This window comes from Theropithecus gelada, chromosome 15 (assembly GCF_003255815.1).
Source record: "Theropithecus gelada isolate Dixy chromosome 15, Tgel_1.0, whole genome shotgun sequence".
Lineage (NCBI taxonomy): Eukaryota > Metazoa > Chordata > Mammalia > Primates > Cercopithecidae > Theropithecus > Theropithecus gelada.
The window spans coordinates 35,044,731-35,070,223 of record NC_037683.1 but is presented as its reverse complement, the minus strand read 5'-3'; positions in this window follow the sequence as shown (position 1 = coordinate 35,070,223).

Sequence of the window (25,493 nt, the reverse complement as noted above, 5' to 3'; positions counted from 1 at the left end):
ATTTTATTTTCTTCTCTTCCCTGCCCTTTACATTTTTGAAGGATTTTCTAGGTTTGTTTTTAGGCAATTAATTTGATTTTCTACAGTGTCTATGATTATATTTTCTGCTTCTAATGCAGATTTTCATGGTGTTATTTCATTTCTATTTTCCTTCTCATCTCAGCAAGCTTATCTTTATGTCTCTGTATTTCATTCACCTATTTTTAAAGTTGTGTCTAACACCTGATACTCCCAATTTTTATTTGCTTAATGGTATCCGTATTCTCTTGAACCTAATTAAAAACTAAAATTTATGATTTCTACATTTCTTTAGTCTTCTGTATCAATAATTTTCAGAAGACAGCTGTTTGAATCAGTCAGGGATCTTAGTTTAACGTGGAAGAAATTGACTTTGGCTAATTTGAGTGTATTGATGTTGGGTAGTCTCTGGATTGTTGAATAGAGGGCATGCGCTGGATAACTGAACCTAGAGGTGACATGGCTGCAATCCTGTCAAAATCACACCACAGAACTGGCCAGGTGAGCATTCTCTGCTATTTTTGCCAAGCACCCAGTGCCACAGCTTCCACCTCTGTCATTATTTCCTCCAGAAACTATGTTGCTGCCATGGTTGCCCTTCTGCCATCCGAATGGATTCTCCATTGTTCTGCTTTTTGCATTACTAGACACTGGTTCATAGTTCAGGAAGCATGCACATGTTTGGCTGAACCTAGATTACATGTCCATGGTCTAACTGCAAGTAAGTCTGGTAAGCAAGTTTCTGATCTTTTTAGCACCTGTAGTAGAAGGTGGCCTCTGTCTCCCACCAAGGCCTACAAAGAGTGAAAACATGAACAAAGAATGGACAGTCAATACAGTAGGGTCCATTATATTCTTCTTTGTATCTTGAGTGCTGTGCTATTTTTCCTTCTGTTTCAGAAACTTGTAAATTCTCAAGCTTGATTTTTACATTTTTTTAAATGAGTATATTCCTTTTAACAAAGATATATATAGCAGAGCTTGCATTTGCCAAAAACAGTGAGTAGATTTCTTTGGTCCCTGGCACTGCTGGTGATTACTTTTCAAAACCTTCTTTTGCCTTTTGAAATACTAAGCATGGTGGGTAGAGTGGGAGAAAGCTTTCTCACAGGAATAATTAATATTTTTTATCCACTTTGGTTACTGTTGAAGCATCAAAGGTGGAGTGAAAAAGGAGAGGTATTTCTCAGCCTGAACTGAAACAGCTATCTTTTGGAATAAGCACATTAGGTTTCTTCTTTTAATGGCCAATATCATTCTGAATGGGCAAAAGCTGGAAGCATTCCCCTTGAAAACTGGCACAAGACGAGGATACCCTCTCTTACCACTCCTATTCAACATAGTATTGGAAGTTCAGGCTATGACAAGCAGGCAAGAGAAAAAAATAAGTGTATTCAATTAGGAAGAGAGAAAGTCAAATTGTCTTTGTTTGCAGATAACATGATCTTATAGCTAGAAAACCCCATTGTCTCAGCCCAGAAGCTTCTTGAGCTGATCAGCAACTTCAGCAAACTCTCCGGATACAAAATCAATGTGCAAAAATCATGAACATTCCTATATACCAACAATACACAAGCAGACAGTCAAATCATGAAAGAACTCTCATTCACAATTGAAATAATATTTTAGTGGGCTGTAACCTTATTTTAAGTCGAGGAGCATCTGTATTATGTGAAGTGTCTGTTTAATTCTTTTGTTCACAATTCTGTCCATTTTCTTATTGAGCTGTAAGAATTCTTTATGTATTCTGAATACTAGCTGTTTGTCAGATTACAAATATTTTATCTCATGATATGGCTTGTCTCTTCATTTTTTTCAAGATGTCTTGATAAGCAAAAGTTTCAAGTTTTGATGAGATCTAATTTACCAATTTATTTAAATGGTTTGTGGTTTTGTGTCCTATCTAAGAAATTATTACCTACTCTGAGGTTGCAAGGATTTTCTTCTTTGCTTTTCTTTTGTTCCATCACATTTAGGCCTATGGACAATTTTGATTAATTTTTCTTTATGATATAAGATAAGGGTTAATATTCATTTTCTCACCTAAGGGTATCTACTTGTTCCAGCACAATTAGGGGAGAAAACTTTCCTTTCTTTTTCAAATTACCTCAGTACTTTTATTGAAAACTAATCAAATATATATGAATTTATTTCTTGGTTCTATATTCTATGCAAATTGATCTATATGTCTATCTTTCTGGCACTACTACATTGTTTTGATTACTGGGTCTTAAGAGTAAGACTCGAAATCAGGTAGTGTAAATATACCAGTTTTTTTCTTCTATTTTGAAAATGCTTTTTATTTTCTAAGTCATTTTGATTTCCATATAAAATGTATAATTAACTTGTAATTTTCTACAAAAAAGTTCTGTTGAAATTTTTTGGCATTATGTTAAAACCATAGATACATTTGGAAAGAGACATCTTAATTATATTGTCTTCTAATCCATGAACATGGTATACCTCTCCATTTATTTACATCTTTGCTAATTTAACTCAGCAGTGTTTTGTTCTTTTTGTTATAGGAATCTTGTTTCACTTGTTAAATTTATTCCTAAAGATATTATATTTATTTGGTGCTATTATAAATGCAGTTTTGAAATTTGTGTTCCAATTGTTTGCTGGCAATATGTAAAAATTCAATTAATATTGATTTTATCTTGATTTTTAAAAATTTAATTCTATAATCTGAGATCTTGATAAATTCCCTCGTTAGTTCTAGTAGGTTTTTGGCATCATCCTGAGGGTTTTCTACGTAAGTAGTCATGTTATTTGCAAATAGAGGCAGTTTTATTTATTCCCTTCTAATCATTATGCCTTTTAATTTTTCTTAATTTGTTAAATTCCTAGCACCATTAGCGTTGAATAGAATTGGTGAGAGCAGATATCATTGCCTTCTTTCTGATCTTAAGGGAAAAGCATTCATTATTTTATCATTAAATATAGTATTAGCTATACATTTTTTCCTAGATATTCTTTATCACATGGAAGAACTTCCATAATTTGCCAAGAGTTTTTGTCATGAATGGGTGTGAAATTTTGTCAAGTGCTCTTTTATTCAGAGGTTAAAATATCACAGGATTTTTAAAAAACTTATTTTAGGTTCAGGGGTACATGTGAAGATTTGTTACATAGGTAAACTTGTGTCATGGAGGTTTGTTGTACAGATTATTTTACCACTCTGGTACTAAGTCTAATATCCAATAGTTCTTTCTTCTGTTCCTCTCCCTCCTTCTAAACTCCACTTTCAAGTAGGTCCCAGTGTCTGTTGTTCCCCTTTGTGTCCATGTGTTCTCATCCTTTAGCTCCCATTTATAAGTGAGAACATGTGGTATTTGGTTTTCTGTTTCTGTGTTAATTTGCTGGAGATAATGACCTCCAGCTCCATCTATGTCCCTGCAAAAGACATGATCTCGTTCTTTTTATGGCTGTGTAGTATTGCATAGTTTATATGTACTACATTTTCTTTATCCAGTCTACCATTGATGGACATTTAGGTTGATTTCATGTCTTTGCTATTGTGAATAGTGCTGAAATGAACATATGTGTACATGTGTCTTTAGAGTAAAATGATTTATATTCCTTTGGGTATATACCCAGTAATACAATTGCTGGGACGAATGGTAGTTTTGGTTTTAGCTCTTTGAAGAATTGCCACACTGCTTTCCACAATGGCTGAACAATTTACACTCCTACCAACAGCATATAAGTGTTCCTTTTCTCCACAACCTTGCCAGCATCTATTATTTTTTGACTTTTTAGTAATAGTCATTCTGACTAGTGTGAGATGATATCTCATTGTGGTTTTGATTTGCATTTCTCTAATGATCAGTGATAATGAGCTTTTAAAAATATGCTTGTTGGCTGCACGTGTGTCTTCTTTTGAAAAGTATCTTTTCATGTCCTTTGCCCACATTTTAATGGGGTTGTTTTTTTCTTGTAAATTCATTTAAATTTTTTATAGATGCTAGTTATTATACCTTGGTCAGGTACATAATTTGCAAAAATTTTCTCCCATTTTGTAGGTTGTCTGTTTACTCTTTTGATAGTTCCTTTTGCTGTTCAGAAGGTCTTAATTAGATCCCATTTATTAATTTTTGCTTTTGTTGCAACTGTTTTGGCGATTTCATCATGAAGTATTTGCCAGTTCCTATGTCCAGAATGTCATTGCCTAAGTGGCTTTCTAGGGTTTTTCATAGTTTTCAGTTTTACATTTAAGTCTTTAGTCTATCTTGAGTTGATTCTTCTATATGGTATAAGGAAGGGGTCCATTTTCAATTTTCTGCATGTGGTTAGCCAGTTATCCCAGCATCATTTATTAAGTAGGGTGTCATTTCCCCATTGTTTGTTTTTGTCAAAAAAAATCAGATGATTATAGATGTGTGGCCTTATTTCCTGGCTCTCTATTTTGTTTTATTGGCCTATAACCAAAACAGCGTGCTACTGGTACAAGAACAGTTTGACACTGGGCAACATGATGCCTGCAACTTTGTTCTTTTTGCTTAGGATTGCCTTGGCTAGTTGGGCTTTTTTTTTTGGTTCTACATGAATTTTAAAATAGTTTTTTCTAGTTCTGTGAATAATTTCATTGGTAGTTTGATAGAAACAGCATTAAATCTGTAAATTTATTTGGGCAGTATGGACATTTTAAATATATTTGGTTATATTGATTCTGCATATCCATGAACATGGAATGTTTTTCCATTTGTGTCATCTCTGATTTCCTTGAGCAATGTTTTGTAGTTCTCACTGTAGAGATCTTTCATCTCTCTGGTTAGCTGTATTCTTAGGTATTTTATTCTTTTTGTGGTGATTGTGAATGGGATTTGTGTTTCTGATTTGTTTTTTGTCTTGGCTGCTGTCGAGTGTGTAGGAATGCTAGTGATTTTTGTATGTTGATTTTGTATCTTGAAACTTTGCTGAAGTTGTTTATCAGCTAAAGAAGCTTTTGGGCCAAGACTACGAGGTTTTCTAGATACAGAATCATGATCATATCATCTGCAAACAGGAATAAGTTTGTCTTCCACTCTTCCTATTTGGATGCCCTTTATTTCTCTTCCCTGATTGCTCTGGCCGGAACTTCCAATACTAAGTTGAATAGGAGTGGTGACGGGGGCATCCTTATCTTGTGCCAGTTTTCTTTTTTTTTTTCCTGAGAGGGAGTCTCACTCTGTTGCCAGCCTGGAGTACAGTGGCATGATCTCAGCTTACTGCAATCTCTGCCTCCTGGGTTCAAGTGATTCCCCTGCCTCAGCCTCCTGATGATCTGGGACTACAGGCGCATGCCACCATGCCTGGCTAAGTTTTTATATTTTGGTAGAGACAGGGTTTCACCATGTTGGCCAGGATGGTCTTGATTTCCTGATTGCCTCAGCCTCCCAGCCTGCTGGAATTACAGGTGTAAGCCACCGCGCCCGGCCATCTTGTGCCAGTTTTCAAGGGGAATGCTTCCAACTTCTGCCCATTTAGTGTGATGTTGGCTGTGAGTTTGTCATAGATGGCTCTTATTACTTTGAAGTATGTTCCTTCAGTACCTAATTTATTGAGAGTTTTTGACATGAATGGATGTTGAATGTTATTGAAAGCCTTTTCTGTATCTATTGAGGTAACCACATGGTTTTTGTCTTAAGTTCTGTTTATGTAATGAATCACATTTATTGATTCACATATGTTGAATCAACCTTGCATCCCAGGGAATAAAACCTATTTGGTCATGGTGGATCATGATTTTTGATGTGCTGATGGGTTTGGTTTGCAGTATTTTGTTAAGGATTTTTGCATCAAACTTCGTTAAGGATATTGGCCTGAAGTTTTATCTTTTTGTTATATCTCTGTCAGGTTTTGATATTAGGATGATGCTGGCCTCATAGAATGAGTTGTGGAGGAGTTCCTCCTCAATTTTTTGTAATAGTTGTAGTAGGAATGGTGCTATCTCTTGTTTGTACATCTGGTAGAATTCGGCTGTGAATTCATCTGGCCCTGGGTTGAGTTTTTTTTGTTTTGTTTTGGTTTTAGTTGGTAGGCTATTTATTATTGATTCAGTTTTGGAGCTCATTATTGTCTGTTCAGGAATTCAATTTATTCCTGGTTCAGTCTTGGTGAGGTGTGTGTGTCCAGGAATTTATCCAACTCTTCTAGTTTTTCTGCTTGTGTGCATAGAGATGTTCATAGTAATCTCTGATTATTATTCATATTTCTGTGAGGTTAGTGATAACATCCCCCTTTTCAAGTCTGATTGTGTTTATTTGGATCTTTTCTCTTTTATGCTTTATTAGTCTAGCTAGTGGCCTGTCTTATTAATTTTTTTTAAAAGCCATTTCCTGGATTTATTAATCTTTACTTTTTTTTTTTTTTTTTTTTTTTTTTTGCTTGTTTGATATCCTTCAGTTCAACTCTGATTTTGGTTATTTCTTATCTTCTGCTAGCTTTGGGGTTACTTTCCTCTTGCTTCTCTAGTTCTTTTAGTTTTGATATTAGATTGTTAATTTGAGTTCTTTCTAACATTTTGATGTGGATGTTCAGTGCTATGAATTTCCCTCTTAACACTGCCTTAGCTGTGTCCCAGAGATTCTGGTATGTTGTATCCTTGTTCTCTTTAGTTTCAGTGAACTTCTTGATTTCTGCCTTAATTTCATGATTTATCCAAAAGTCATTTAAGAGCAGGTTGCTTACTTTCCATGCAATTCCATGGTTTTGAGTGACTTTTTTCCCTCAATTTTGATTACATGGTTGATTTTAGAGTATGTGACATGTGGCAACAAGAAGAATGTATTTTCTGTTTTTTTCTGACTGGAGAGTTCTGTAGAGGTCTATCACATCCATTTGTTTCAATGTTGAGTTTAAGTCCTGAATGTCTTTGTGAATTTTCTGCCTCAGTGATCTGTCTAATACTGTCAGTGGAGTGTTGAAGTTTCCCACTATTATTGTGTGGGATTCTAAGTGTCTTTGTACATCTCTAAGAACTTGCTTAATGAATCTGGGTGTTCTTGTGTTGGGTGCATATATATTTAAGATAGTTAGATCTTATTGAATTGAACCCTTTACCATTATGTGATGCCCTTACTTGTCTTTTTTGATCTTTGTTGGTTTAAAGTCTGTTTTGTCAGAAATTAGGATTGCAACCCTGCTTCTTTTTCTAATTTTCATTTGTTTGGTAGATTTTTTCTCCATCTCTTTATTTTGAGCCCATGAGTGTCACTGCATGTGAGATGGGTCTCGAAGACAGTATACCATTGGGTCTTGCTTTTTTATCTAGCTTACCACTCTGTGCCTTTTAAAGGGGCCATTTAGCCTGCTTACATTCAAGGTTAGTATTAATATGTGTCTGTTTTATCATGTCATCGTGTTGTTAGCTGGTTATTATGCCTGCTTGCTTGTGTGGTTGTTTTATAGTGTCATTGGTCTATGTACATAAGTGTGTTTTTGTATTGGCTGGTAATGGTCTTTCCTTTCCATATTTAGTGCTCCTTTCAAGATCTCTTGTAAGGTGGGTCTGGTGGTAACAAACTCCCTCCACATTTGCTTATCTGAAAAGAATCTTATTTCTCTTTCACTGAGGAAACTTAGTTGGGCTGGATGTACAATTCTTGGTTGAAGATTTTGTTTTTTAAAAATGCCCTAAATAGAACCTCAATATCCTCTGGCTTGTAGAGTTTCTGCTGAGTGGTCTGTTGTTAGCCTGATGGGGGGGTTCCCTTGCAGGTGACCTGCCCTTTCTCTCTAGCTGCCTTTAACATTCTTTCTTTCATTTCAACCTTGGGAAATCTGTTGATTATGTTTTTTGGGGCTGATCCTCTTGTGTAGAATCTGGCAGGGGTTCTCTGAATTTGACTGTTGGCCTCTCTAGCAAGGTTAGGGAAGTTTTCATGCACTATATCCTGAAATACGTTTTCCAAACTGTTTGCTTTCTCTCTGTTCCTTTCAATGATGCCAATGATTCATATATTTGGCCTTTTTACATAATTTCATATTTCTTAGAGGTGTTGTTCATTCATGTTTATTTTTTCTTTATTTTTTTCTGACTGTCTTAATGCAGAGAGGCAGTCTTCAAATTCTGAGATTCTTTCCCCAGCTTGGTCTATTCTGCTGTTAATACTTGCAATTGCATTGTGAAATTATCATAGTGTGTCTTCCAGCTCTGTCAGATCAGTTAGTTTTTTAAAAAATACTGTCTATTTCATCTTTCAGTTCCTGTATTATTTTGTTGTGATTCTTAGTTTCCTTGGATTGGGTTTTATTATTCTCCTGAATCGCAGTGATCTTCATTCCTATCCATATTCTGAATTTTACTTCTGTAATATAAGTGAATTCAACCTGGTTAAGAGTCCTTGTTGGAGAACTAGTGTCGCTATATGGAGGACATAAGACACTCTGGTCATTTGAGTTGCCAGAGTTCTTGCATTGGCTTTTTCTTATCTCTGTGTGTGGGTGTCCCTTTAACTGCAGGGCTGCCTCTGATTGAAGTGGTCAGGGCAGAGGCAGGGTGCTGGAGTCCCAGGTCGGGTGGCCTTACGCTGTGAGGAGAAGTGAGAACCAATACCTCACTTTTGCATGAGGTAGGTGCTCTATGCTGGACATTCGGACCAGTGCCTGGTCCCATAGACTCTCCAGAGATGGAGAAAGCAAGGACAAGGGCTGTGATACAGTCAAGATAGCAACCTATGCCTCCTACTGGGAGCTCTCTTCCAAGGGGTTGCAGAGTTGCTACTGGATTGATTGTCCCAGTTTGGGTGGCTAGAGTCCACACCAGGAGAAACCTGCCCAGTGAGGAGATACAGGATAGGAAACCCATGTAACAAACAGTCTGGAAACTTTTCCACAGAGCTGCTGCAGTACCGGAAGATATCAACAGTAAAGACTACAAAACAGCAAAGATGGTGACCTGCCCCTTCTTTGGGGAGCTCCAGATATGGACCTGTTGCTGGCTCAGACATGCTGGTGGAGTGGGGTGCTGGGGGCCTGGGTTGGGAGGTCCTGCCCAGTGAGGAACAATGGGGTCAGGAAACTGTGAAAAAGCCATCTGGCCACATTTTGATAGAGCAACTGTGCTGTGTTGGGAGTCTGCTCCAGCCCCTAGTCACCTCAGACTCTCCAAAGTCTGAAGGTGACAATGGCTGGGACTTCAAGTCAACAAAGATGGTGGCTTACCCCTCCCTCTGGGGGCTCTGTCCCAGGGAGGTTTGGAATTGCTGCCATCTGGAAAACACTGGTGAGGGTGGTCGTAGACCTTAGTTGGGAGGTTACATCCAGTGAAGAGAAATGGGATCTGGGACCCATGTGAAAAAGCAGTCTGGCTGACTCTTCACAGAGCTGCTACACTGTGTGGGGTGATCAATCCAGTCCCTTGGTTGCCTCGGATTTCCCAGAACCTGAAGGCATCAATGGCTAAGGCTGTGAAACAGCAAAGATGGTGGCCCACCCCTCCCTCTGGGAGCTCTATCTCAGGGAGGTGTAACACTGCTACCCATGACTGGCTGGAGTTCCAAGCCAGTGGGTCTTATCTTGTGAGGTGCTGTGGAAACAGGGCCTGAAGACTGTTGCTGCTCAACCCCCTGGATTCAGCCTTTTTCTAGGGGTATGTACAGGGACCTAACCTCTTGCTTTGCTGGAGTTGCTGCTGCTTTGCTGGGAAACCTAGGCATCTAAAGCCCACAGGGCTCTACTTATGCCTGAGTGTTTGCTCTGCTGAGATTCCGTGTAGCTCTGCATGTCAGACTGTGGGCCCTGGTGGAATGGGTTCACAAGGGAGTCTCCTGACCTGAGGTTTGCAAAGATTTATGGGAGTAGTGCGGATCCCCAGGGTCACTCACTCACTCACCACTTCCCTGGGCAGGGGAGATTCCCCTGGCTCCTTGTTATTTGTTGCTTCTGGGTGAGCAGTCCTGCCTTGCTTTTTTCTGTTCTGTTTTCTGTTGGTCAAGGTGTTTTTTTTGTTTTTTTTAAATTAATCTCAATGTGTGTAACTGAGTACTTCAGTTGAAGGTGCTGTGTTTACTTGCCCCTTCTATTTCTCTCCATGAGAGCAGTGCACACTAGCTGCTTCTGTGGACTATGTTGGCCAGCCCCCCTTTGAATTTTTTTCTTCTTTATTTTGTTAATATGGTGGATTGCATTGGTTTTGTTTTTAAATGTTAAACCAACCTTGCGCAACTGGAATAAATACCACTTAGTCATGATATATTAACTATTCCTTTGATATATTGCTAGGTTTAACATGTTAAAAGTTTTTTGTACTTGTGTTTATGAAGGATATGAATCTGTAGTTTTAAAAATTGTAATATCTTATGTAATTTTAGTATCAGGATAATGACACTCTTTTTTTTTCCTGTTTTCTGGAGGAGTTTCTGTAGAATTGTTATTTTGGCTTCCTCATATATTTGGTAGAATTCACCAGCAGGGATATCTTGCCCTGAAGACTTTTAAATACAATTTTCATAGATAGGCTTTTTTTTTCTTTTGAAACAAGTAATTTCATTTCTTTAGTAGATATTAGGTTATCTGTTTCTTCTTGATTGTGCTGTACTAGTTTTCAAAAAGTGTGTTTATTACATTTAACTTGTCAATTTTTCTTAACTTTTTAATATTTGTACTATTTAGAGTTATAACCCCTTTTTATTCCTGATATTGGTAATTTGTGTCTTCCCCTTTCTACCACCATTTTCAACTCAGTTCAGCTAGAGATGTAGGAATTTTTTTTAAATTAAAGAGTCATCTTTTGGCTTTATTTTATTTATTGTTTATTTCCTATTTCATTGATTTTTGCTTTTTATTTACTTCTATCTGCTTTGGATTTACTTTGTTCTTTTTTTTCACTAGCTTCTTAAGGACATTAATTACAAATTATTCCTTTTTCTTTTTCCCAACATGAGCATTTAAAGTCATAAATTTCCCTCTACTGTCTTAACTGCATCCCACAAATTTATTTCTATGTTGTATTTTTATTATCATTTAGTTTCAAATATTTTCTAATTTTTTGATTTTTATTTGACCCATGGATTATTGAGATATCTGTTGTCCAATTTCCAAACATTTGTAATATTCTTTGTAATTGTAATGTTATATTATTGTTATTGATTTATAATTTAGTCTTTTAGTGGTCAAAGAACATACTTTGTATAACTTCAGTCCTTTGAAATTTATTGAAACTTGCATTATGACCTAACATATGTTCTATATTGGTGAATGTATTAAGTATATTTGAAAATAGCATGTATTGTGTAGTTGTTGAGTGTAAAGCTCTATAAATACAAATTAGGCAAAAATGAATGACATATTCAGTTATTCTAGGTATTTACTTGTTCTTTTTTCTAGATTTTAAGTAATTTGCTGAAAGGGGGGTATTAAATTATCCTGCTATGATTGTAGAATCATCTATTTCTCCCTTTAATCTTATCAATTTTTGATTCGCTTATTTTAAAATTCTGTTATTAGGTACACACACATTTATAATTTCTATGCCTTTCTGATGGATTAATCCTTTTATTATAAAATACTCTTCATTATTTTTTCTAAAACTCTTGAGATCTATTTTATCTGCTATTATCACAACCACTGTAGCCTTACTATGGTTACTCTTCACATGGCATGTCTTTTTCTGTCCATTTACTTTCAACTTTTAAATTTATGTTTGAGATATATCTCTTTTAAGATATATCTCTTTTAGATAGAATTTGGTAAGGTCTTCATTTAAAAAAATCCGTTCTGATAACCTGTGTCCTTTAATTGCAGTGTTCGGCTCAATTAACATTTAATATAATTACTGATATGGTTGAATTTAGGTAGCCATTTTATTTTTTATATATTTTGAATCCCTCTCATTTTCCCCACCCTCATCTTACCTTCTTTTGGGTTATTTCAATATCTTAATTTCCATTTTAGGATACTTATTCATTTGAAATTATACTTCTGTACATTTCAAAAACATGTTTGCTCTATACATTCCTTTCACAGTTTATGCAGTGCTAATATGATAAAAAGTAGAATTATTGTAATACATAGATAGGTCTATTTAGTTTCTATCTTACCACTCTTTAAGTTATCATTGTCACATATATTACATCTAAGTACATGGCAAATCCTACAAGAAAATGTCATACTTTTTGCTGTGAATAATCATTTGTATTCTAAATAATTTAAAAGAAGAAAGTGTTTTTATTTACCCATATATTTACCACTTATATTTTCTACTCTTCATTCATTCCTGAAAATCCAAGATTTCCCTTGATATCATTTCCTTCAACTTGAAGACCTTTTTGTACAGTTCTGGTGGAGACCAATTCCCTTAGTTTTTCATTACCTAAAAATGTCTTTATTTCACTTTCCTTTTTGCAGCAAGTTTCACTGAATTTAGAATTCTAGGATGACAGTTATTTTCTTGTAACATGTTAAAGATGTTCCACTGTCTTCTAGCCTCTCTAGTTTCTGGGAAAGGTTTGTGAGAAAAGTTTGTGATAATTTCTATCATTATTCTGCTATATATAATGTGATGTTCTTTTCTGTCTGCTTTCAAATTTTTCTATTTCTCTTCCCTGAACATCAGTTTGGCTATAATGTACTTAAATGTGGATTTCTTTGCATTAATTCTCTTTGAGGATTTTTGAGCTTCCTAGATCTGTACATTTACATCTTAAAAAATTTGGAGATGTTTTCTGGTGTTTATCTTTAAAATATTTTCCTGCCCCATGTGTCTTTCTTGGTAAGATATATTGAAATTATTTCATAGGTCCCTGAGGTTCTGCTTATTTTTAAAAAAAATTTTCCCCTACCTCTCTTATTCAAATTAGATGATGTTTATTGATCTGTCTTCAAATTCATTGCTTCCTTTCATCTCCATTTTGCTATTAGGACCATCCACTGAATTTTTCATTTGAGATGTTTTAGTATTCAGTACTAAAATTTCCATTCATTTCTTTTTTATATGTTGTTTTTTTCTTGCTGAGGTTTTTAATCTTCATATTTGTTATATTTCCTTGACATCACTGAGTATACTCACAATAGCTATTTTGAAATTCTTTCCTGATAATTCCAACATATAGGTCATCTTGACATGGGCTTCTATTGTTTGCATTTTCTCTTGAGACTGGGTCACATTTTTCTGGCACTTTGTATGTTGAGTAATTTTGTATTTTATCCTGGATGCTGTAGAGGCATTATTATAGAGACTCTGAATTTTGTTATATTGCTCTAAAGAGTGTTGATGTTTCATTTTAGCAGGCATCTTATTTCCTTTGGTTTAAAATGAAGTCTGTAATACCTTTGCTGAGTGGAAGTTCAGAACTGAGTTTAATTCTATAATCCTTAACTGCTAGCTGCTTTCTATTTGACCCATTCATACATAATTCAGGGGTCATCCAGAAATGTGAGCTACTGAGTACAAACAGAATTTGGTGGTATTCTTTCCTGGCTTTCTTCTCCCACAACTTCTGATTGTCTACTTTGCCTGGAATTTTGCTAGTTCCTCCAGCCAGAAAAGTAGGAGACTTTTTCTTGGAATTTCAGCAGTGCTACTTTGGTCATGATTCTGGTTGCCTTTCGGGCATACCTGCAAAAACTATAAATCACTCTGTGCTGACTTCTTACTATAAGTTTGACTGCCTTTCAAAATATGCCTGCTTTTTTTCAGTTCTTGGAGCCATCAAGTATTTATATTTTTTCTTCTAGCATTTATAGATATTATTTATGGAAAGATACATTATTAGACACCCAGCCTTGAATTAGCTTGAGCTTACTTGAGTTAGCTTGACTGGGTTTTTGTTTCTTGCAGAACCATAACAGAAGCCATTAATTATGAATCCAGGATTACTATAGGCTTGGCAGAATGTTGCAGTGGCAATGGCATAGGTTTGGGAAATGGATATACCACTCTATTTAAGCTATATGACTTAAGCAAGAGTTAATGTTAGTTATCTATTGTTATATAAAAAATTACTTGAAAATGTAGTCACTTAAGATGAAAAACATTTATTATCTCACATGGATTTTGAGGGTCAGGAATTTTGGAGCTATCTAGATGGATGATTCTGTCTCAGAGCCTCTCATGAAGTTGCAGTCAAGTTGTCAGACAAGGTTGCAGTGCTACAGACTTGACCAAGGCTGGAAAATCTATTTCTAAGCTTACACACTGTTGTCAGGAGTCTGTTGGCAAGCAGCCATGTGTCCTTGCCACATGGGCCTCTCTATAGGGCGGCTTATAACGTGGCTTCTTACAGAGAGCAAGTTGTGTGTGTGTGTGTGTGTGTGTGTGTGTGTGTGTGTGTGTGTATGCAAGAGAGAGAGGCGGGGGATGTTGGCAATTAATTCACATAAATGAGCCTCGTTTCTTATGCTATCCTTAGCAATTGCCTTTGAGTTGCTTAGAATCTAAACTACTAGGTAGCTGGTTTACTTACTGTAGCTTTCAAAGCTCATGGTCACATTAAAGCTGTTGCATTCTTTCAACACCATTCCCTATAGCTTTAATCTGAGGTAGTTTTGTAATTCTAAGATAAAAATCTTAGAATTTATGAAAATCCTAGCAATATGGAAGAATCCTGAACATCATGCTTTGACTCACTGATATCCTAATAATTCATTTTGGACTTTTTGGAAGACACCAGAGGGCATAGCTGCATGAAAGTTTAAGAAGAGAATAGCTGGGTTGATTCTGGTACTTCTTACAATCAACAGAGTCCCCTCTCTTCCCTCTGTCCTTTCCATGAGTAATTCCCATTGTGCTACAGCGGAGAGGCTTGGATCCTGGCCTTTCCCTACTTTGTAGCCAGCCCATTTCCATTTTTTTCCGTTCTTATTCTCAAGGAGGAAGAGTTGGACTTTAATAGCTCCTGTGAGGTTCTCCTCCCTGGCTGTCCCCAGCAGGAGTATATTGCTTCTGTTCTACCTCTGGAGTTTCCTATTCTCTATCTCTTTGTACTTTTTGGATCCATATTATTTGTACTGTATACTTAGTATAGAAACTAACATTTTGGTTGTAGCTGTGAACCTTAAAGTGTATCTAAATTACATGGGCTCTCCAGATTGGGAGGTTGTTGAACATGCAGAAATATGCTTGCTTTTAACTTCCAGCACTTGTAACAATAGCAACAGCGGCAACAACAAAATTGTCACTGTGAGGGAACCTAGAGAACTCCTTGAATCTATACATTGCATTACCCCATTATATGTGAATAATGGTTCCAAAAATAGGTATCTTTTGGTATTTTGAATAGTTAACATGGCTCTAATAGACCTCATTTTGCCAGAGTATGAAGTGAAGGAAACCTTTGTGAGAGTGCCTTTGGAACACTCACATTTGTGTAAAGTAAATGAAAGAGAATCATAACATTGCCCATGTAACCTGATGTTTTTTTCCCTGCTATTGGAGTGTGTAGCCATGGTTTTCTGATTAAGGTATCTTTGAGTTTCCTTTTCCATTTGGCACTCAGTCTAGCTAAGCTATTTTCCTGACATCTGAACCAAGTCTCCCTCTTTGTTTTTGACCAGGATGTCTGCCTATATTTCCATCCTCAAGACCAGGCAATGAAGATACCTGGACCTTTCCCTTCCATACATATCTTTCAATTTCCGAAGGTACTACTCAAGCAACAAGAACACTCAGTGATGTGGCCAATGGCTGCTAAAGAGCAAAGAGGATGTGGGAGGAAGGGCAGGAACCAATGTGCTTCTATGTATACTCAGTTTCTCCAGTGATTTAGAGTCAGTTCATGTGAAGAGACATAGATTGTGATGGACACAACTTACTTTGTCACCTTTCTTCACTAGTATGTGTACAAACATAGCCTTTTCTGTATTATTTATGCAAGAGAGTGTCCTTAAGCTCATTAGTTACCTCTTTTATATTAAAAATTATGACCTAGTACCTTTGACAAACAAAAAAGTACTCATCCCCTAAAGTTCTCTGATGTCTTTACTTGAGTAGATTCCATATTTGTTTTTTGGGGTCCTACAGCAGTAGTCACTAATGCACACTCTGGAGCCATTCTGCCTGGGTTTGCATCTTTGCTTTGGCACTTACTAGCAGTACAATCTTGGGCAAGTCATATATCCCCCCTCTGTGCTTTTCTAATCTGTAAAGTGGGGATAATTATGGTACCAACCTTATAGGGTTGCTATGAAGACTGAGTCAATATTTATGAACACCTTAGAACAATCCCTGGTACTTAGTGTTATTTAGTAAGGTGTTGCTGCTTCTCTTCCTCTTCTTTTACTTGTCCTTCTCTTATTCTTCTTAAGCACTCTGGATCCTGGCCTTTCCTATGGTCCTGAGATGATCAAAACATAGGGAAGAGCAGAGAGCAAGGCTGGAGAAATTATTATTATTATTATTATTATTATTTTTTTTTTGAGACGGAGTCTCGCTCTGTCGCCCAGACTAGAGTGCAGTGGCCGGATCTCAGCTCACTGCAAGCTCCGCCTCCCGGGTTTACGCTATTCTCCTGCCTCAGCCTCCCGAGTAGCTGGGACTACAGGTGCCAGCCACCTCGCCCGGCTAGTTTTTTGTATTTTTTAGTAGAGACGGGGTTTCACCGTGTTAGCCAGGATGGTCTCGATCTCCTGACCTCGTGATCCGCCCGTCTCGGCCTCCCAAAGTGCTAGGATTACAGGCTTGAGCCACCGCGCCCGGCCTAAGGCTGGAGAAATTATATGTCAAGCTCATATGACTTGTCTTTCCAGAAAAATATAACTTACTTATTGAGCCTTATTATATGTTAGACACTTAACATGTATTTCTCTAATCCTTACAGCAACCCTAGAAAGCAGATATCATTATTCCTATTTTGTAAGTGAAAATAGAGTAACTTTACTCAAGTTACTTTGGTAACTTGCCCAAGTTCCCACAGTGTCAGTCCTTTCTCTTTTTTCTTTTCTTTTTTTTTTTTCTTATTAAGGAATATCCATGGCTGGGTAATTCAAAGAAAAGAGGTTTATTTGGCTTATGGTTCTGCAGACCGTACAAGAAGCATAGCACTGGCATCTGCTTCTGGTGAGGGTTTCAGGCTGCTTCCTCTCCTGGCCTAAGGCAAAGGGGAGTCAGTGTGTATAGACATCACCTGGTGAGAGAGGAAGCAGGAGAAGGGGAGGCGACAGGCTCATTTTAACAACCAGCTTCTGTGGGAACTAACAGAGTGAGAACTCACTCATTACCATGAGAACAGCACCAAGCCATTCATGAGGTATCTGACCCAAACACCTCCCATTAAGCCCCATTCCAGTACTGGGGATCAGATTTCATCGTGAGGTATGAGGGACAAACATTATCCAAACTATAGCACACAGTTAGTAAGGGCAGTTTCGAAATTCAAAACCAGCTCATCTGACTTCAAGCCCATTTAATTTTCTCTCTGCAACTGGGATTTTTGTGATTCCTTAATTCCTTGCACTAAGATTTTCTTTTTTTAGTTTTCTTCTTTTTTTCTTGAAAAGGAGTTTAGCTCTTGTTGCCCAGGTTGGAGTGCAATGGCACAGTCTTGACTCACTGCAACCTCTGCCTCCCAGGTTCAAGTGATTCTCCTGCCTCAGCCTCTCAAGCAGCTGGGATTACAGGTGTGCACCACCATGCCCAGCACATTTTTGTATTTTTAGTAGAGATGGGGTTTCACCATATTGGCCAGGCTGGTCTTGAACTCCTAACCTTAAGTGATCCAGTCACCTCGGCCTCCCAAAGAGCTGGGATTACAGGCGTGAGCCACTGTGCCCAGCCTGTGCTAAGATTTTCAAGTCCTAGGGAAAGGGATGGATGGAAAAGGCTGGCATTTGGATGAGATCAGGAGCTCTCCTTTTAGAAAGCAGAGTAAAAAGAGTTGTGTGAACACTTGAGTGCTGACCTCACAAGTTACTAGGCTGTAGGTGGCACCAGTAGCATGATCAACAAAGCTGTGGCATTTCAGTCATTTAAAACTTAATCTTGGCTTTGGTATATTTGAGACTTAACTACGCTAAGTGCTTTTGGATATATGTCCGGGTCTCTACAGGGGAGTACAATGGATGAGAGCATTTTTATTTCTAGTAACGTTGATACAGTTTTGTCCAAATACATGGAATATTCCCACCTCCACTGGTTTCTTTCCTAGTAACAAAGTCATGGACCATTTATGGCCTCACCCACGTACCTCTCTATTGAAAGACATAAAATATGGCAGTGCATTTCTGTGCCAATGAGCAGAGAAATTGTCAGCCTCTCTTTTCCTTATTCATGTGTTTCCCAGGGTTGTCACTTGGCATTTTGGGTAATGTGCATATTGATTGGTGCATATTGACTGGGTATTACAGACATCCTAACAAAATGAATACATGAGATGTAAAGTTTCTCTTTACTATACAAATTTGAGGGAAAATGCTGAGTTAATGGGAGGATGCTTTGGTATAAAATAAAAGTTAACATGAGCCAGGCTGCCAGCAGAAGTGCTAAGGGGAGAGACATTTTATAATTTATCAAGTTTTAAGTCTTTGTCTCACCAATAAACAGAAGTATTATTCATGTTGATTAGCTAAAAGGTCTCCTCACAGACAAGGATCTGATTCTGAGTTCAGGGATTCTTTGCCGATTATAAGTTCAGGCTCCTGAATGGCTCTCCTTGTCCTCTCCCCTTTCCCGCCCAGTGCACCACTCCAGAAGAGGAGAGGCAGTTATATTCGTACTCTGTGATTCCTTATTTTGCCTCTTTCCCCACTAATTCATTCTGAACTCCAGACACACTGATTTCCCTTTACTTCAAACTGGTTTTACCTAATTATTAACCCAGCAGGAAGAATTAACTTGTAACTCCAGCGTTGTTTTTGTGTCTCTTGAGACATCTCAGCATGACTGAGCACCATAAAATTTGAGTTGTGATTTCTGGACCTGGAGTGTAGTTGTAGAGAAGGAAACTTGAGGGGTGGCTTGTAACATAAGGAAATCATTTTGATGGGAGTAAATGTCGGCAAGTGAACATTCGCTAATGAGGTTGAGAGTTTATTTATAGCAAATAATCACCGTTATTATTCTTTACTTGCTATGCATCACCCCAGCATCGGGTTGTATACAACATGCCAAGATTTTTGCTGAATGTTTCCTCTTTAAGTCATATGGACAAGACAATTTAAACATGTGAAAGATAATCCAATTAGAGAAGTGGGGAGTTTTCTTGATCTTTTATGTCATCAAGTTAAGAAATTAAGACAAACAGTTCATGTGTACATATCTGAAATAATAAATCTGTGATCAGCATAGTCAAAAAGGGGTGGAAGTAGAATCTATTGAGAGAGAGGAATTTTGTGTGGAAGAGAATAATAAATAAAGTTATATGCTATTTGCTATGGCTTTTTAACATTAGCTGTCATATGAAATTGTTACTTGATGTCAGGAAAATCTATCCTGCTGCCTATTTGTATAAATAAAGTTTTATTGGGGCTGGGCACGTGGTTCATGACTGTAATCCCAACACTTTGGGAAGCTGAGGCAGTAGGATCACTTGAGTTCAGAAATTTGAGACTACCTGAGTAACATAGTGAGAGTCCATCTTTACAAAAAATTTCAAAAAAACTTAGTTGGGTATGCATACCTGTGGTCCCAGCTATTAGGAGGCCAAGGTGGTAAAGAAGAACATTTGAGCCCAGGAGGTCGAGGCTGTAGTGAGCTGTGATTGTGCCACTGCACTCCAGGCTGGGCAAGAGAACAAGACCCTGTGTCAAAAGGAGAAAGTTTTACTGGAACAAAGTCACATTCATTTGTTCAGTTATCATCTATGCCTGGCTTCACATTATAATGGCAGAATGAAGTAGTTGCTACTACTTTACTATTTAACCTATCTGGAGCACAGATAGGTTAAATAACTCACCCAAGCACATACAGTTAGGAAGTGGTTGACTCAAGATTCAAACTTAAGCAGTCTGACTCTATAGCCTGCCCTCTTCACCATTGTACCATACTGCCCCTTTTACTATATAAGACATAAATCTAGTTGCCTTGTAGGTAGAAAACAACGTGAACTTACCACTCCATTGTTTCTCTCACCAGCCTGGCTCAGACTCTGTCTGGACAGGAGAGCAATTTAGGTGAGCTACAGGCTACATTAGGGAAGTGACTGAAAGTACCATCAGCAGTGAAACTGTCTGCCGTGGTCTGAATGTTTGCGTCCCCTCTCAAATTCATATATTGAAATCCTAACCCTTAATGGGATGGTTCTTGGAAATAGGACCTTGGGGAGGCAATCAGGTAATAAGGATGGAGTGCTCATTATTATTAGTGCCCTTATAAAAAGACATGAGGAAGTTTGCTTTCTCTCTCTTAATCATGTGAAGATATAACAAGAAGATGACTGTCTGCGAACCAGGAATAAACCCCTCACCAGACACCAGATCTGCTGCTGGCACCTTGACCTTGGAATTCGCAACCTCCAGAACTGTGAGAAGTGAATGTCCATTGTTCATGCCATTCTATGTATTCTGTCAGCATGAACTTACTAAGACAACATCTATTTTCTACCATTGGGTCAAGGTATGCCAGACTGAACTCTGCCTAGGCAGACATTGGTGTTTTCTTTTTAAAAGTTGACTTCCAGACTGGCAGTGCAATTGACACATGGTAGGAATTCAAAGATTGTCATTTTTCTATTAGCTTTCCTTCCTGCTATTAGCACCTTGAATTTCCACTGAGAGAGCACCTCTCCACCATAGTAATTCATGTAGACTGAGTGGGATTGACCTCACCCTAACTCCAGTGGTGGGTCCTGATTAGCCCATCAAAGTGTCCTGTCCTTCTTTCTATCATGATTGTGTAGCGATGGGAACATGATTTAAGCTGATATAACTAGAGTAAAGCTCACCACCTGTCATGGAAATGCAGGGACATAAATGCTCTCTTCCCCATGGAAGGTGGTAATAAGAGGATTTGTAGCATGGAACTGTCTTCTCTGTGAGAGGAGAACTTGTGGTCACTAGGTAGCTGCTATGTAAGGCTTGAAGTTGGAGCTACCCCAGATTTTTACCTGGGGCCTGAAACCAGACTTATTCCTTGAACTATTTATTTACAAATTTTGTTGTTGTTGTTGTTGTTCAAGCGGATTTGGGTTTTGGATTTTCTGTTGCTGCTAGATTTCTAATTGATAGAGGCAGCAATCTAGTACAGCACAAAGAAGATAGGACTAGAGTGAGGAAATCTGTGTTTAAGACCTGGCTTTCCAATGAGCTAGTATTGTGTTCCTGCATATGGTGGCTGATTTATGATTCCTGTTTCCCCACTTGAAGAAAAAGGACAGCCCCATCTTCCTCATAGGACTGTTGTGAGAAGGAAGATACATCATTTATACCTTCAGAAATGTGTTTGAGAGTAGAGACAGTATCCCCAACAGGGTTGAAATTTTGCAGACAGAACTCAGCTGTACTTTGTCCGTTGAGATACAGCAAAGCCCTCCAGAGCTCAGTCTTGCTTCCCCGGCAATTGCACAATGGTTGGATGATGCCATTTATGTATCTGGTTTGATAGACATCTCACTTTATTAGTTTTCGAGAGGAAGGATTCTTTCATTAGTCTCCCCTAGATTTTCTACTTTGAGTCAGGAATGGAGGACAGAGTGGGTGGATCAATAATGAGAATGCTATGTTGACTCAGGTGGAAATGATCAGGTAGGGGATAGATGGCTATGCATTAGGGATGCAAAGAGGGCGCACCTGCACCTGCACCAGACCTGCGTGTGTTCCACATTTCTTTCCAGGTAGAAATTTTTAAATAATTGGCATGTTGTACCATTAGAGTAGAAAGCAGACAACCAGGCTTTCAGTCCAGGTACCATTTCTCACTGTACGAGGCCGTGCTAGTAACTAAATGGTTTAAACTTCCTGAGGCCTCAGGTTTTCTCATCTGTCAAATGGGCATCTAGTATGTACGCTGGCAACCTTACATTGCTGGTGTGGGAATAAAATGTGAAAATATCAGTGAAAATATTTTGGATTTGCAGAAAGCCCAAGTAAGACAGTATGCAAAAATTCAGAAGCTGCACATCTTTTTAGATTTGGTTCTTACTCACTGAAACCCTTCGCAAAGGGAATTCTCGCTCTCTGAATTACACTTTCCAATAGCATATCTCACAGGGCATGGTAACTTCTAAACCACTGATGATTTTCAGGACTCAGTATGTACATGCAGCTACTACTCTCTAGAGAAGGCCTGTGGATCATCTTCATTGTCATCATCATCTGTGTATCTGCATCCTCATCACTGCATCATCACCAGTACCATTTATTAAACACAAGGTATATCAGGCATTATGGTTGGTGCTTTACATACATTCTCTAACTTAAACCTTGCGATATCCCTTTAAGATAATTATCTCCTTTTTATGTATGAGAAAATCAAGGTTCAGAGAGATTGAGTTTCCTAAGGTCACATAGTTAGTTGAGAGCTGTGCTGTAACCCAAACCCTTGCTCTTTTCACTGCAGCATATTGCCTCTACCAAAGGGAGCTTTGGAATTAGACCTGGAAGTTCTTATCTCATTCCATTGCTTCAGCAATTCAACACAAAGGCTCTGGTCCAACCCTTTTCCTTTTGTGTCTCAGTAGGTAATATTTCATCCTTCTCCCCTCTGATCCCACCCTCATTGCCAGATTCTGGAACCGTCTGCATGTTTCTGGTCTATAGTTCAGCTTCTCTCCCCAGGCGTTTGAGAAAGGCATTCTCCACAAAAAAGGAAAACACATTTTATTAAAGCAAACATGCAGTCCTCAGCACTTTTACTTATCTTATTTATACACTGCAGTGCAGCTTTCTATGACCTAGTGATTATCATTTCCCAGAGCTATCATCATTTTAAAGCTACCTGTTCATCCCGCTTCAGCAGATGGTACTACGCTAGGAGTATTGGAAGAGCATTAAAGAAAGGAAAACAAACAAACAAAGGAAAGATCTGTGGTTGGGTCAGCCAGAGGAAGAACTCACTTGCATTGACTGCCAACACTGTTCTGCTTCAGCTGGGGCTATGACGTGTGACGTGACTCTTAGAGGCCTACCCACTGGGGAAATTTATTTAGTCAGGGGTTTTCCTTTTCCCTTCTTTCTCCCTGTCAGTTGGTGGCATACAGTTGGTTTAAAATATTCTTATATCCGATCTTCCCAATTAAATCTCCTGGTTAAATTGAAGTCATTTGTCCCTTTACTCACTCATTTGACAAAAGACTTTTTGAGCACCTACCCTGTGTAAGGTACTGTTCTAGGTTTAAGTTTTGATTGGCACAAATAGTTCTATGTCCTTGGGCAAATCCTTTCCTTTTCCAGACCTCACTTTTTCCTTCTATATGATGAGAGGGGCTGGCTCAAGTTGCTAAATCTCATCCCAGACACAGAGGGATTGGAACTTGTAAAACCATTTTACAGATAGAAAATTCTAAGGTTCCAAACAAGCCAGGCTTGTTAACAATGGACAGCATCCAAGGAGAACTCCCCAAAGGATTACAATTCAAGTAGGTGGGCTGCCCAGGCCAAGTGAGGACCAAGCTGTCCTTCTTCTCTGTTTCAAATTCCCTGAAATTCTTAATACTCTAGAGCAGTGTTGCTCAACGTTTTTTTCATTATCTCCCTCATAAACAGCCTTTTAAGACTTTTTTTTGCTAATGTCTTAAATATTTTTGCTTAATGTCTTAAATTTCACAGGGAGGGCCCCTGTGAAATTTTAATCCCACAGAAATACTGGATACCTCTTTATGTACGATGACCTTTGGGAAGCAGGGAGCAAACCATGGTAATATCTAAGGTTTTTGGCCTTCAAGAACCAAATTTCATCCCCTTGGTAGTTATACTGGCCCCTACTGAGAATGCATGCCCTACAGCAATGATTTTCAAACTTGTCTTTTAGTTGATGCAAATTCTATGCAAAATTCAACATATGAAATGTTGAATGTTGTAAAAGCAGTATTTTACACAGCCAATGAGGAAACAAGTTAATATCCTGGTAGTCTCCAAAAGGGACATTGAATATAGGATGCTCGAATATACCTTTTTTCTTTTTCTTTCTTTCTTTCTTTCTTTTTTTTTTGAGACGGAGTCCTGCTCTTCTTGACCAGGTTGGAGTGCAATGGCACGATCTTGGCTCACCGCAACCTCTGCCTCTCGAGTTCAAGTGATTCTCCTGACTCAGCCTTCCGAGTAGCTGGAATTACAGGCGCCCACCATCACGCTCAGCTAATTTTTTGTATTTTTTAGTAAAGACAGGGTTTCTCCATGTTGGCCAGGCTGGTCTAGAACTCCTGACTCTAGGTCATCCACCCACCTTAGCCTCCCAAAGTGCTGGGATTACAGGTGTGAGCCACTGTGCCTGACTGAATTACCTTTTAAAAATTATAGTTTTAAGATATTTTAAAATGTATTTTGAGGAAAACAGTTTAAATGAAACATTGACAGAACCCCTAACACACTGGCACACAGTTTGAATACCATTGCTCTATTGTCTTCTGGAACATGGGATTTAGAATCAGATGGGATGGGTCTGAGTTTATTTGCTGTTACACCGACTACCAGCTATACCATCCTGGGCAAGGGTTAGAGTTTCAGTTTCATCATCTGTAAAATGGGTATTTGAATGAGAATGTACTTCACAAGATATCTATGAGAACTGAAACAGATAATCAACTGTGCCTGGCACATGGTAGACACTCAGTAGAATTTAGTTATCTCATGCCACTCTTTGTCATTTCATTTTCTTCCACTGATTATAGCAACTTGTGCTTGAACACACAGCAAACAATAGCTACTGAGGAACTGTGGCCAAATAAAACAAGGAAGGACTCCAGTATCACTCTCAATGACTCTGTTTTCCCTTTCCTGGACATAGAACAGGGAAGGGTATTATTACGCTGCCTGAAATGATGTTAAACTGGCGTGAGTCCTGACTTCTTTTCTTATGAAACTGGTGGATCCGGTTTTTAACTCTTCATATCCTGAGTAAGGTAAATGTTGTAAAAAAAAAAAAATTCATATCTCATTAAATGGAGACCACCTAGTTTTATAAGGGAAACAGCAAATGTTGTTTTATAACAAACTTTCTTTAAAAAGTGTGCTCTATTTTGAGGATTTAGCAGTACATATATTTTTTTTCTTTTGGACATATTAGTTGTCTATTTATGTACATTTATGGATTTGTTGTGTTTTGAGTGTAATAATATCCATTGAGTATCAATGACCATGTTCTCTTCAAATTTCTACTTGGGGTTGTTATCCATAAAGGTGGGAGATGACTTGCTGGGATTTGACACCAAGATCATTAAGAGTACTACCAGATATCAATGTTGTAAGGAGAGTTCAGGGCTGTAGTCTAATCCCATTTGAATTATTTATGGCAGTTTTCCATGGTCATCTGTAGAAGAGGCTATGGGAGGGGTGTCATGTAATGTGCGTTCTTTCAGATCCATCAATATGAAAACCAGAAATGGTGATTCCAGTGACCCTAATCCCCACTGTAACAAGTTTTCAAGAAGAAAAAACTAGGGAGAAAATGAAAAAAAAAAAAAGCA